At 39.6% G+C, this 13,498-nt stretch overlaps 1 long non-coding RNA gene across 1 annotated transcript in view; it reads left to right on the forward strand.

Moving 5' to 3' along the window:
• The window catches only part of LOC311608235, a 379,567-nt gene extending 366,936 nt beyond the window's left edge, over positions 1–12,631 (forward strand). The window contains exon 4 of the long non-coding RNA XR_014782873.1: positions 12,578–12,631. This is a non-coding gene — a long non-coding RNA (uncharacterized lncRNA). The remainder of the gene's footprint in view (positions 1–12,577) is intronic.
• Positions 12,632–13,498: the final 867 nt, after the last annotated feature.

Below are 13,498 nucleotides of genomic sequence, written 5' to 3' on the forward strand. Positions count from 1 at the left end.
ATAAGGCAGCTTGGTTAGAGGAATGGAACCCAAAGGGAGGCATGAGAGTCAGACATGTGGAGGACCCACATGAAGAAAAAGTGGCATATCTGCTAGGTATGGGCAGGGTCCTAGGACCAGTCCATGATGCTCTTTGGTTAGTGGGTGGTTCAGTCTCTTTGAGCCCCCATTGTCCCAGGATGGTTGACTGTGTAGGTCTTCTTGTAGAGTCCTGGACCCCTCCTGCTCCCTCAATCATCCCCCCAACTCTTACATAGGACTCCTTGAGCTCTGTCTAATGTTTGCCTGTGGGTCTCTGCATCTGTTTCCATCAGCTGCTGTGTGCAGCCTCTCATAGGACATTTATGTGAGGCTCAAGTCTGTAGGCATAGCAGAGTAACATTAATATTGTCATTGAATGGTTCTTTTCCATGGGGTGGGTCTCAAGTAGGGCTACTATTTGGTTGGTTTTCCCTCTAATGTTGTCTATGCACATCTTGTAGGCAGGACAAAATTTGGATCAAAGGTTTTGTAGGTGTGTTGGTGTCTTTACCATTCCACTGTAAGTTCTGCTTGGCTATAGGGGGTTAGGTGATAAAATAAATAAATAAATAAAAACAAAAACAAAAACAAAAAACAAAGATAGTATCTTTGAAACAATCTGTCACTGAATCAGTTTTAACCTATATAATTAGTTAGTGAAGTAATTTACTAAACACCTTATAAATATACCTAGTCAGTTAATATGTGTTAGGAAAACCTAAGTATTTGAATTCTTCATTTATCCAGAGAAGTAGACAATGGTAGCAGTGATATATTTAGAATCAAAGGCACCTACCTATAAAACAAAAGATAGCAAAATGTAAACCCAATCTCATAACTGGGCAGATATGACTGCTCTATTTTGTGTGGTGAGGCCTTTTATTTAGAAACAATATTTATCTGAGTTGTTCAATTTATGAAACTGGAGCTATATCTATCTCTTATAGTTTAGAATATTTAAGAAGAAACAAAAGCACACCTAGTATGTTATTTGTCCTACATTTTTTTAATGCTGACAAATTTTAATGAATTCAGAGTCAGTGGGACATGTAGATCTACATGTATCTGACTTGTCAGCTCTATTATGACCTTCATCCTGAATGACAGATGAATGTGATGCGGTCCCGTGCCCGTAGAGAGGTGAGATGCGGTGCTGTGCCCGTAGAGAGGTGAGATGCGGTGCTGTGGCCGTGGGGAGGAGAGATGCGGTGCCGTGCCCGTGGGGAGGTGAGATGCGGTGCTGTGCCCGTGGGGAGGAGAGATGCGGTGCTGTGGCCGTGGGGAGGTGAGATGCGGTGCTGTGCCCGTGGGGAGGTGAGATGTGGTGCTGTAGTCGAGGGGAATTGAGATGCGGTGCTGTGCCCGTGGGGAGGTGAGATGCGGTGCTGTGCCCGTAGGGAGGTGAGATGTGGTGCTGTGCCCGTAGAGAGGTGAGATGCGGTGCTGTGGCCGTGGGGAGGAGAGATGCGGTGCCGTGCCCGTGGGGAGGTGAGATGCGGTGCTGTGCCCGTGGGGAGGAGAGATGCGGTGCTGTGGCCGTGGGGAGGTGAGATGCGGTGCTGTGCCCGTGGGGAGGTGAGATGCGGTGCTGTGCCCGTGGGGAGGTGAGATGCGGTGCTGTGCCCGTGGGGAGGTGAGATGTGGTGCTGTGGCCGTGGGGAGGTGAGATGTGGTGCTGTGGCCGTGGGGAGGTGAGATGTGGTGCTGTGGCCGTGGGGAGGTGAGATGCGGTGCTGTGCCCGTGGGGAGGTGAGATGCGGTGCTGTGCCCGTGGGGAGGTGAGATTCGGTGCTGTGGCCGTGGGGAGGTGAGATGCAGTGCTGTGCCCGTGGGGAGGTGAGATGCGGTGCTGTGGCCGTGGGGAGGTGAGATGTGGTGCTGTGGCCGTGGGGAGGTGAGATGCGGTGCTGTGGCCGTGGGGAGGTGAGATGTGGTGCTGTGGCCGTGGGGAGGTGAGATGTGGTGCTGTGGCCGTGGGAAGGTGAGATGTGGTGCTGTAGTCGAGGGGAATTGAGATGCGGTGCTGTGCCCGTGGGGAGGTGAGATGCGGTGTTGTGCCCGTGGGAAGGTGAAATGCGGTGCTGTGCCCGTGGGGAGGTGAGATGCGGTGCTGTGGCCGTGGGGAGGTGAGATGCGGTGCTGTGCCCGTAGGGAGGTGAGATGCGGTGCTGTGGCCGTAGGGAGGTGAGATATGGTGCTGTGGCCGTGGGGAGGTGAGATGCGGTGCCGTGCCCGTGGGGAGGTGAGATGCGGTGCCGTGCCCGTGGGGAGGTGAGATGCGGTGCCGTGGCCGTGGGAAGGTGAGATGCGGTGCCGTGGCCGTGGGAAGGTGAGATGCGGTGCTGTGGCCGTGGGGAGGTGAGATGCGGTGCCGTGCCCGTGGGGAGGTGAGATGCGGTGCTGTGCCCGTGGGGAGGTGAGATTCGGTGCTGTGGCCGTGGGGAGGTGAGATGCGGTGCTGTGCCCGTGGGAAGGTGAGATGTGGTGCTGTGGCCGTGGGGAGGTGAGATGCGGTGCTGTGGCCGTGGGGAGGTGAGATGCGGTGCTGTGGCCGTGGGGAGGTGAGATTTTAGTGTTGGGCCTGTGGGGAGGTAAGGTGCATGAACTCACACTTCCAATTTTATGTCACATCATTAAATAATTTTATACATAGAAGCATATGATGTTTCAAGTGTCCTACTTCTTAAATCCAAGAACAATTTCTATCATTTTTGGCCAGAATGTGGCTACTGAGAATGTGATGGCAGACTGGAAGAATACCAGGAATTAATTCCATCAAGGGCTATAGTGTGGGGGGCCTGTAGAGGGGCAGTCACTTGTCAGAAAGAACTATTATTAGTAAAATTTAGAGATGTAAAAATAGTAACTAGGTTAGAAAGAGACAAGTGCTTTTCATATTAGAGTGTAAGAATATAAAGGAATTTTTAAAAAAAGAAATAAATGGAAATCACATTACAATTATGGGTTAGATATCCTGAATACTTCCTTTTTATGTTGCTTTTTAATATTAAAATAGAAAACTGTCTCTTTTTTTACTACACAGAAAGATTTCATTTTCATATACTCATATCTGTTGATACCTGGCATTAGTTCCCATTATATTGAAGTTCTATTCAAAAACTTAATTTTTTATCAGTTTTCATTTTCATCTTCAGATCTTGAACTATTTTATTGGTATCCTTCATCTGATTGTTTGTATTTTCCTGAAATTTTCCCAGTAATTTTTTCCTCTCTGTGGGCCTCTTTAATGTCCTCAATCTGTTTGGCTGTATCTTCCTTCATTTGTTTATGGATTTTATTAGTTTCCTCCATTATCATCTTCATTACTAAGGAATTGAGGTCATTTTCTTGTGCTTCAGTTGTGTTTGAGTTCTCAGGGTTGGATTCTCTGGGATAGGTGGGATCTGTAGATGCCATTTTGTTTTGTTTATTGTTGTTTGTGTTTTCTATACTGGCCTTCAGTCATCTTCCTGTCTCCGATGTTGGGAGGCAGTTCCTGGTGTCCTTCACTGGCCTTTGAGAGCAGTTCATTGGTGTGTGTTAAGACCCCTCACCTGGGTCAGGCAGGTGACCTGGTTTCAGGTCCAGGGAACTTTGTTCCAGACCCTGGGCAGCTCCCCACTGGGTCAGCAGAGGCCTGTGTTGGTGCTTTGCGGCCCAAGAGTCAGTTCCAGGTAGTTTATGCATCGCCAGTTATCCTCCCTTTGGCTGGGCTTTAGAAACCCTGTTCTCGGTCACTGGGGCATTGGGGGCCTATGCTCTGCCTACCCTAGAGTGCCAGATGATTTGTGGTGGTTGGCTAGGCTTTTGCTTGATTCATCAAGGCCATGGGGCCTAGGTTTAGTCCCACCTGGGAGAGCAGATACAGCCTTATGGTTTGTGGTGGTTGGCTAGGCTTCTGCCTGATCCCTTCATGCTGGTTCAGCGTGGAATGGCTCCCTGGGAGATTGACAAACTGTTAACCAAACTAACTGAAAGGCAGAGAGACACTATTCAAATCAACAATATCAGAAATGAAAAAAAGAGACATAACAACAGACACTGAAGAAATACAAATAATCATTAGGTCCTACTTCAAAGGCTTGTATGCCACAAAATTTGAAAATCTAAAAAAAGTGGACAATTGGACAATTTTATTGATTGATTCCACTTGCAAAGGTTGAATCAAGATCAGATAAACAAATGAAATAGTCATAGTTCTTCTAGAGAAGTAGAAGCAGTCATTTAAAGTCTCCCAACCAAAAAAAGCCCAGGTTCAGGTGGTTTCAGTGCTGAATTCTACCAAACCTTCAAAGGAGAGCTAATACCAATACTCTTCACGACACTCCACAAAATAGAAACGGATGGAACATTACCAAACTCACTCTAGGAGACCACAGTCATTTTGATACCCAAACCTCACAATGACCCATCAAATAAAGAGAATTTCAGACAATTTCTCTTATGCACATTGATGCAAAAATACTCAATAAAATACTCATAAGCCAAATCCAAGAACACATCAAATATCATTCACCATGACCAAGTAAGTAGGCTTCATTCCAGGAATACAGGGATGGTTCAATATATGGAAATCCATCAATGTAATCCACCATATAAACAAACTGGAAAAAAAGCACACAATCATCTCCTTAGATGCTGAAAAGCATTAACAAAATCTAATACCCATTTAAAGTTTTGGAGAGATCAGGCTTACAAGGCACATACCTAAACATATTAAAGGCTATATACAGCAAGTCAATGGTCAACATCAAATTAAATGGAGAGAAACTCAAGGGAATTCCTCTAAAATTAGGGGCCAGACAAGGCTGCTCACTTTCTCCCTATCTCTTCAATATGCTTCTTTAAGTTCTATCTAGAGCAATAAAACAACAAAAGGATATCAAGGGGATCCAAATGGGAAAGGAAGAAGTCAACTTATCCTTACTCACAGATGATATGATAGTGTACCTAAGTGACCCCCAAAATTCCAGCAAAGAACTCCTAAGCTGACAAACACATTCAGAAAAGTGGCTGGATACAAAATTAATTCAAAAAAGTAGCCTTACTATATACAAATGATGGTTGTGCTAGGAAAGAAACAAGGGAAACTACACCCTTCACAATAGCCACAAGTAATATAAAGTATCTAGGAGTAACTCTAACAAAGCCAGTGAAAGACTTGTTTGGAAAAACACTTCAAATCTCTGAAGGAGACTGAAGATGACATCAGAAGATGGAAAGATCTCTCTTGTTCATGGATCAGGAAAGTTAACATAGTAAAAGTGGCCATTTTACCAAAAGTAATTACACATTCAATGCAATCCCTATTAAAACACGTACACAATTTTTAAAGACATTGAAAGATCAATTCTCAACTTCATATGAAAAATTAAAAATCAGAAAGTTAAAACAATCTTGTACAATAAAAGATCCTCTAGAGGAATCTTCATCCCTGACCTCAAACTGTATTATAGAATAACAGTAATTACAGTAGCATGGTACTGGCACAGCAATAGGCTGGGTGACCAATAGAATCAAATAGAAGATCCAGAAACAAATCCACACACCTTTGGACACTTGATTTTTGACAAAGAAGGCAAATCTATTCAGTGAAAAAAAAGATGGCATCTTCAACAAATGGTGCTGGTCTAACTGGATGTCTACATGTAGAAAAATGTAAGTAGATCCATATTTATCAACATACACAAAATCCAAGTCCAAGTGGATTAAAGACCTCAACATAAAACCACTAAATCTGTTAGAATAAAAAGTGGGGAAGAGCCTGAAACTCATTGGCATAGGAGACAACTTCCTGAACACAACACCACAGACTAGGCTCTAAATTCAACAATAATAAATGGGACCTCATGAGGCTGAGAATTTTCTGTAAGGCTGAAAACACTTTTAACAGAACAAAGTGACAGCTTACAGACTGGGAAAAGATCTTCCCGAACCCTACATCTGACAAAGGACTAATATCCAAAATATATAAAGATCTCAAGAAATTAAACACCACCAAACCAAATAACTCAAGTAAGAATTGGGTCTCAGAATTAAACAGAATTCTCAACAAAGGAGTATCAAATGACTGAGAAACACTTAAAGAAATGCTCAATGTCCTTAATCATCAAAGAAAAGCAAATCAAAAGGACTCTGAGACTCCATCTTACATCCATCCCAATGGCTAAGATAAAAATCTCAAGTCACAGTACATGCTGGCGAGTAAGTGGAGAAAGGAGAGCACTCCTTCATTGCTGGTGGGAGTGTAAACTGGTACAACCATTTTGGAAATCAATCTGGCATTTTCTAAGAAAACTGGGAATAGGGCTTCCTCAAGACCCAGCTATTCCACCCCTTGGAATATACCCAAAAGATGTTCTACCATATAACAAGGACATATGCTCAATCATGTTCATAACAGCCTATGCGTAATAGCCAGAATCTGAAAACATCCTCAGATGAAGAATGGATAAAGAAACTGTGGTACATTTACACAATGGTATACTACTCAGCTTAAAAACAAGGAAATCCTAAAATTTACAGGCGAATGGATGGAACTAGAAATGATCATCCTGAGTGAGCTAACCTAGACCCAGAAAGATACATTTGGTATATGCGCACTTATAATTGGACAGTGGCCCAACACACATTTCTCGTGAAAGTCTTCACTTAGCTGGAGATTGGGATAGATGCTGGGATTTCCTATTGGGACTCCAGGTGTGTGTGTGTGTGTGTGTGTGTGTGTGTGTGTGTGAGAGAGAGAGAGAGAGAGAGAGAGAGAGAGAGAGAGAGAGAGAGAGAGAGAGAGAGAGAGAGAGAGAGAGAGAGAGAATGGGGAAATAGAAGGATCCATATGGTCCTAGAAACCTACAAGAACACAATCAAGGTTGGTGGATCTGGACTCAGGAGGGTCTGCTCAAACTACTGTACCAACCAAGGACAATGCGTATAGTAAATATAGACTTCCTATTCAGATCTATCCAATGGACAGCACATTCTCCACAGTTGTTTGGAGAGCATGGACTGACTCTGATATGAACTCTGGTCACCCCTATTTGACCACTTACCCTTGATGGGGTGGCCTGATGGCAGTCAGAGAAAGGAAAAGCAGACTACCAGGATGGGACCTGATAAGCTGTGGTCATATGTTGGGGAAGGAGGTCCCCTTCTGTTGCAACATAGGGGAGGGGAATAGGGTAAAAGAGGGAGAGAGGAGGAACAAGAAGATACAAGTGAGGGGATAATAATTGAGATGTAATTTTAATAAATTACTTAAATTTAAAAAAACTTAATTTTTGAAAAAGGAGGCAAAACACACATTGGAAAAAATAGCCTATTCAATAAGTGGTACTGTCAAAATGGGCTTGGGCTGCTGGAGGATGAAGTCAGATTCGTATGTTTCACCTTGTACAAAAATCAACTCAAAATGGATTAAAGACCTTAACTTAAAAGGTAAATCACTACAACATCTTGAAAAACATGGTGATGCCCTTCCAGGTATTGGGGCAGGTAAGGCCCCTTTGAAGAGAACATCAGTAGGATCAGAACTAACCTAAGTATGAACTCTGTCACAGATTTTTCAGTTTCTATGGTGAATAATGTATAAAAATATTTTTTAATGTGAAAGTATAAATCAAATGTGACTCTCAGCTTCTGTGTTGAGTGTCTAAATCTGTAGATGTCCTATGTGCTGCTCCAAATCTATAGTTGTCCAGTGGGTCTGATTAAGTTCAGTGTGTGAACCTTTTTTGTAGCTTATTTTTTTTTTTTTACAATATAGCTTGAAATAAATTTAACATAAACACACAAATAGTATTTTCACTTAAAAAAAGGTGCCCCTTTTTCTAAAAGCCTCCAAATAATCCTTCTTCAAGTTGCTTTATGTACGTATACTTAAAGTTTACTGAAGAATACAAGCTGTTTAATCATAGCTATCCAAACATCCGAGTCTTACATTCTTCTTGATGTTGTGGTTCAGGAGCATGAGGTAATGCTCTTATCTAAACGTGCTATTATGCAAATAAAAATGGCCACAACTCATTTATAACAGTTTGAATGTCTTTGAATGACAAATCATTGTCAGCATTACTGGAAACCTAAATATAAATTATATGTGTCCATAATTGTGTCACACAGAATGCTGACGCCTATGACCTTAATCAATCCTTAAATGACTACAGATTTAGGTCACATAGGTGAAATCCATGTCGAGTAATCAATACTCTACACATTTTCTGGCTGTGGGTCTCTGTATCTGTTCCCATCTACTGCTAGAACAAGCTTTTCTGATGACACAAGGCACTGATCTATGATCTATGATCTCTAGTATAATATCTTTATGAGTCACTTTGTTGCTACAGCCCTTTAGCAAAACAGTAGCATTTGGCTTTTCACTAGGATCCTGTCATAGCTAGTATCAAGTTCTTGGTCACCCATGCAGTGTTGGAGATGGTCTCTATCATGTGAAATGGTCCTTAAATCCAATCAGATATTGATGGCTTACTCTCATACACTTTTTGATACTATTGCACGAGCACATCTTGCAGGCAGGTCATTATTGAAGATTGAAGGGTTTGTGGCTAGTATGGTATTTGCATTTTTCTTTTGATAGTGTGAAGATAAGATTACATTCCTGGGTCATGACAATAATCAGTATGAGTAAAGGCTGTAAGTAGGCAGCAGCTTGACCTCTACATTTTCAATGAGTCCTTCATCTGTTGTCTTCAGCAATAGGGCCTTACCATATGTATATTAGGAGCTAAGTTTGATTATGTCATTGGCATAGATTGGATGGCCTCTTAGAACACACATTGTTAGAGTAACAATCTGAAGAATTGTTGAAATAACAGGACAGATTAACACAAACATGCATCAGCTCTGGCATTTCCAATATTCCTTCCGCTTTAACATAATCATGAAGTTATTTGCATTTATGTTTCAAATCCCAGCCTTGGAGGGTATGTAATTAATTCCAGAGGAATATGGGCAGACAAGCCATTGTATTCATCATCATTAGGAGAAGCCATTTTATTGCTTGTTTTATATTTTGGTGAGAATAAAGCTGGGACTTTATTCAATAGCTTTAGTGAGTGAAGAAAGTCTAGACTAGTTTCTTGGCCATGTAGTATAAACAGTTAATCTAGAAAGGTGAAATATTCACTAACAATATCAATGCTATATCCCTGTTGTCTAGGGATGTTGACATTACATTGATGGGCACATACTTTTTAAGCCAAATTGGCTGTAACCTGAGGCTTCAAGAACTTATCAGGTGGGTCAGGGCATTGTACTATAATCTGTTAACACTGGAGATAAATTGAAAATATCTGCTATTATAACAAAGGAGTTTATGTAACTTCATGTGGTTTGATTTTTGCCTTGAACACAACTTCCTAATTAAGAGTTTCATGTTCCGTACAGGAACAGAGTAAGTTGATTACAATGAGTTCCAGCCTTTTGATCACTCTGCAAAGTGATTTCTCAGGGTAAATTGACAACTAGTCTCTGATTATTATTTCATTTTCCACATCAAAAGAGATGATACACTGACAAAGTAGACTATTTCCCTTTCTCAGTGAAGCAATTTGTCTCTGAAAATTAATACAATAATCTAATTATAATTTAAATTACCCTGTAAGTTAAATATAGTAATAATTTATGGATTAAGCATATACAAATGTTATAACTCCTGCAGTAATAATTTATTATATATTAACATATTGACACTGATGATGATCAACCACTGCAGAAATACATTGTTATACAGTAGTTTTATTCTTTTATTTAAGCATTTAAAAGTTGAAACAAAAAGACAAAACATATATTAAATCTATTTTTATACATTGGTAAAATTCACAAGTAAAACTCTATGAAAAACATATAATAATAGAATGGGACACTATAATTCAAATTATATTTCAAATAATTGTTATTTCTAACAATTGTTTTACTACATTATTTTCTTTTATTTTATGTTAACATCTCAAGCAGAGGACTGTTTCTTGCAAGAATTATGAATGTTTAAAATGTATATAAATACACAGTATGCTATTGATTGGGATCTTTGAATGAAATCATGAGAAACTATCATTTTACATTTTATTATCTAATGCAAGAAAATAGAATATATTTGTTCATGTGTTTATTCATATCTTCATTTTTTCAAGATATAACTTTTGTTATATCTTGTTTGATCTAACAAAATGCTAAAATTTCAGTAAGCAAATATCCATTTGTACATCTAAAGTGCCCTTGACAGTACATGAATAAAGTGTTTATAGCCAAGTACCGGTCAGCTCCCATCTCTCTATATAACTATACACTTTTGTTATCCTTTCAGGTAGCTGAACTTATTTTGATTTTTGTTTTTGTTTGACCCAATATATTCATGCTTTCCTTTTTCTTTTTTTCCCCTCTCTTCTTTTTTCTTTATTCACTATTTATTTATTTCTTCTTTATTTTTTCTTTCTTATTTGATAAGGTCTCACTGTGTAGGTAGATCTTTTTTTTATGTTTGTAGAATTTATTTTTTGACACTTTTTTTCCTTTATTAATTTATTCTTGTTACATCTCAATGGTTATCCCATCCCTTGTATCCTCCCATTCTTCCCTCCCTCCTCTTTTCCCCTTATTCCCCTCCCCTATGACTGTGACTGAGGGGGATCTCCTCCCCTGTATATGTTCATAGGGTATCAAGTCTCTTCTTGGTAACCTGCTGTCCTTCCTCTGAGTGCCACCAGGTCTCCCCCTCCAGGGGACATGGTCAAAGGTGAGGCACCAGAGTATGTGACAAAGTAATATCCCATTCTCCACTCTACTGTGGAGAATCTTAAACCCATAATCCTGCAGGCTCAACCTCCACTTGCTGGGTTTGTAGCTGGCTGTCCACTGATTTTAGTGGTATGCGATTTCCATTATTTACTTTATAGGTCTTGTCTTATTTCTATGAGCAGTGAATATTATCAGTAACAAGTGATTCTCACATCTCTTACCTTGTTTCAGTATTCACTGAGAAAGCACATGATTTATACATTTGTGAGAAGACCTGTAAGGAAAAGAATGTAAATATTTAACAAGTCTCTTAAGTTATGGGCGATCATCTGGCATAGTATAGAAATAATGGCCTGCTTTCCTTATGACAATAGATTTGTAAAGTTATTAAATAGGAAAAAGTTATTTTATAGTTGATTATTGTTGCCAATGAAATTGTGCAAAAAACTATCTATATATTTAATAGCAGATAGCTTTATACTCTCTATTCATAGAAAATTAATGTTTCTTGCTTTTAATGATTCTATTTCATAAATACTCTAACAGATTCTTTGTTATGAGATTCCTTGCCTTAGGTAGCAGCATCAGAAATTATTAGAAACAAGGAAAAGATGTTTTGTTAATGAGAATATCACTGTAATTGGATGTTGTGGATGGTTATGAAGAAACAAATTATGAACAGTAAAAAGTTCTTCTTGGACTATTTTCTCAACTGGATTTTCTGTAATAATGGAGCATTGTTTATTATTTACAGACATATTCAATATATAGAACCCAAACATCATTAACTAATCACATTGCACTTGGTATGTCTCTGGTTCACCACAGAATAAGGCTAATTCTCTTTGCAGTAGCTTTCTTTGAACTTAGAATATTTCTATCACCTAATTAGAAAGTCAGTCAATCAGTGAATACAGAGCCATTAAGTAACAAAATCTTAGTATATTTAGATGTTAGTATATCAATGTAATTCAGTGTAAATTTTATTTTTCATATTGAATGCATACATACATATTATACTAAATAGAACATATGCAGAATTTAACAGAAAAATTGTGTACATAAGTTCTTATGTGTTGACCATTATTCTTTAGATATAATTAGCATGTAGATGCATTAAAAACCCAATCAGTGTAAAACAATATGAAAATATAAACTGGTAAGAATTTGAATATTTACAATTAAAGTAAAGCCATTGTTTGCTATAAAAATTTAATTCAATCCTGTCAAATACAACATGTAAAAAAATAAAACCAGTATTCATTTGGAACAGGAAAGAGGAACAGAAAGTTAATACCAACAATGCAATAGACCCTCAACCATGGCTCATTAGAATCTGGAATCTCTGTGCTTTTCATATTTAGGAGTTGTGGGCTTATTAGTTTAAGGCAAGCTTAAGTAATATGAAACTAATATTAAGTTAATGTGATGCTTCTGTGCTATGCAACTCATGAAGGTGTGGGCATACTGTCATTGATAAGGGTGTAAGATATAGCTTAGAGGTACTAATGAAGAGGACTCAAAACTAATAGATTGGGAAGCTGTCCTCCAAATGGACGATGCATGTATGAGATACTTTTCATGCACATTTGGTGGATGAAATGGAAGGCCATGTTTGCTGGTGGGTTGCCACACCAACTACAGAGAGTGTGCAGAAAGCCCTGTGGAAATGGGGGAGCTCATGCTCCCCTCAAACACTCTGGTTTCAAGTAAGTGTTCAATCTGGACACCAAGAGCTATTACCACGGCTTCACTGTGGCTAATTTCCCTTTTGTTCATTCTTCTCCTCTCTACTGTCCTGCAGCTACTGTAATAGATCTTCAGATTTCGGCATGCCAGAGCTGAGTTGATGAAAAACATCTTGGAATTTTAAGTTGAGGTAATTCATAGCTTGGGAAGTAATTCTTTTGGGTTCATATTTCAAATTGCTCATGTGAAAATTGTCAAAATTCACTTTAGGTTAGTATTAGAATGGGAGGGAGGGAGAAATGGGAGGATACAAGGGATGGGATAACCATTGAGATGTAACAAGAATAAATTAATAATGGAGAAAAAAAAGAATGAAGACATAAGAAAAAAATAAAATTAGATTATTTTTGATGGGGGCATTTATTTAGTGTTCTAATTATCTTTCTTATACTTCCCTGAGTACTTTGGGCAATCTTCAGATGATGATCTTCTCTCTATAATCCTAGGCAGCCATGAGGGAAGGAACGAGTAACAGTTTGTTTCACACTGAACTAAGATGCACTGACACAGCTGCAGCGAGCCTGACCAGTTTGGTATGTTCACAGCAGGATCATTATGAGCCTTTACTGCAGCATTTTGTACTGTGTACTCAAGCTCTGCTGTACCTTGCTGTCTCTAAGTAGGAAACCACACTGCTGTGGGGCTGGGAGCTTTGTTCTTAATGGATTTCTTCCTCCATGGCTACCCTTTTCGCCCCACTTAAAGGATAATTGAAAGATCTGAGATTGGCTTCAGAAGCACTGTCAGCTACCTGCTATTTCCACAAGACAGTGCTCTGTTTCAGCATCTAATGGTAGCAAGCTCCCAATGTCCACGCAGTGGTCGGGCACTGTTATACCTATTTTTTTAAATGCCCTAAAAGACATTCTGTTTCTGCCATTAATTTTAATCTCTCAGTGATCATGGCATGTTTACTTAACTCAGTTTAAGAGCATGCATCCTTGCCTATTGTGTTTATGTGTTTGACCATCATTTG

Source organism: Acomys minous (assembly GCF_964271855.1).
Source record: "Acomys minous genome assembly, chromosome: 11".
In the NCBI taxonomy this organism is placed as follows: Eukaryota; Metazoa; Chordata; class Mammalia; order Rodentia; family Muridae; genus Acomys; species Acomys minous.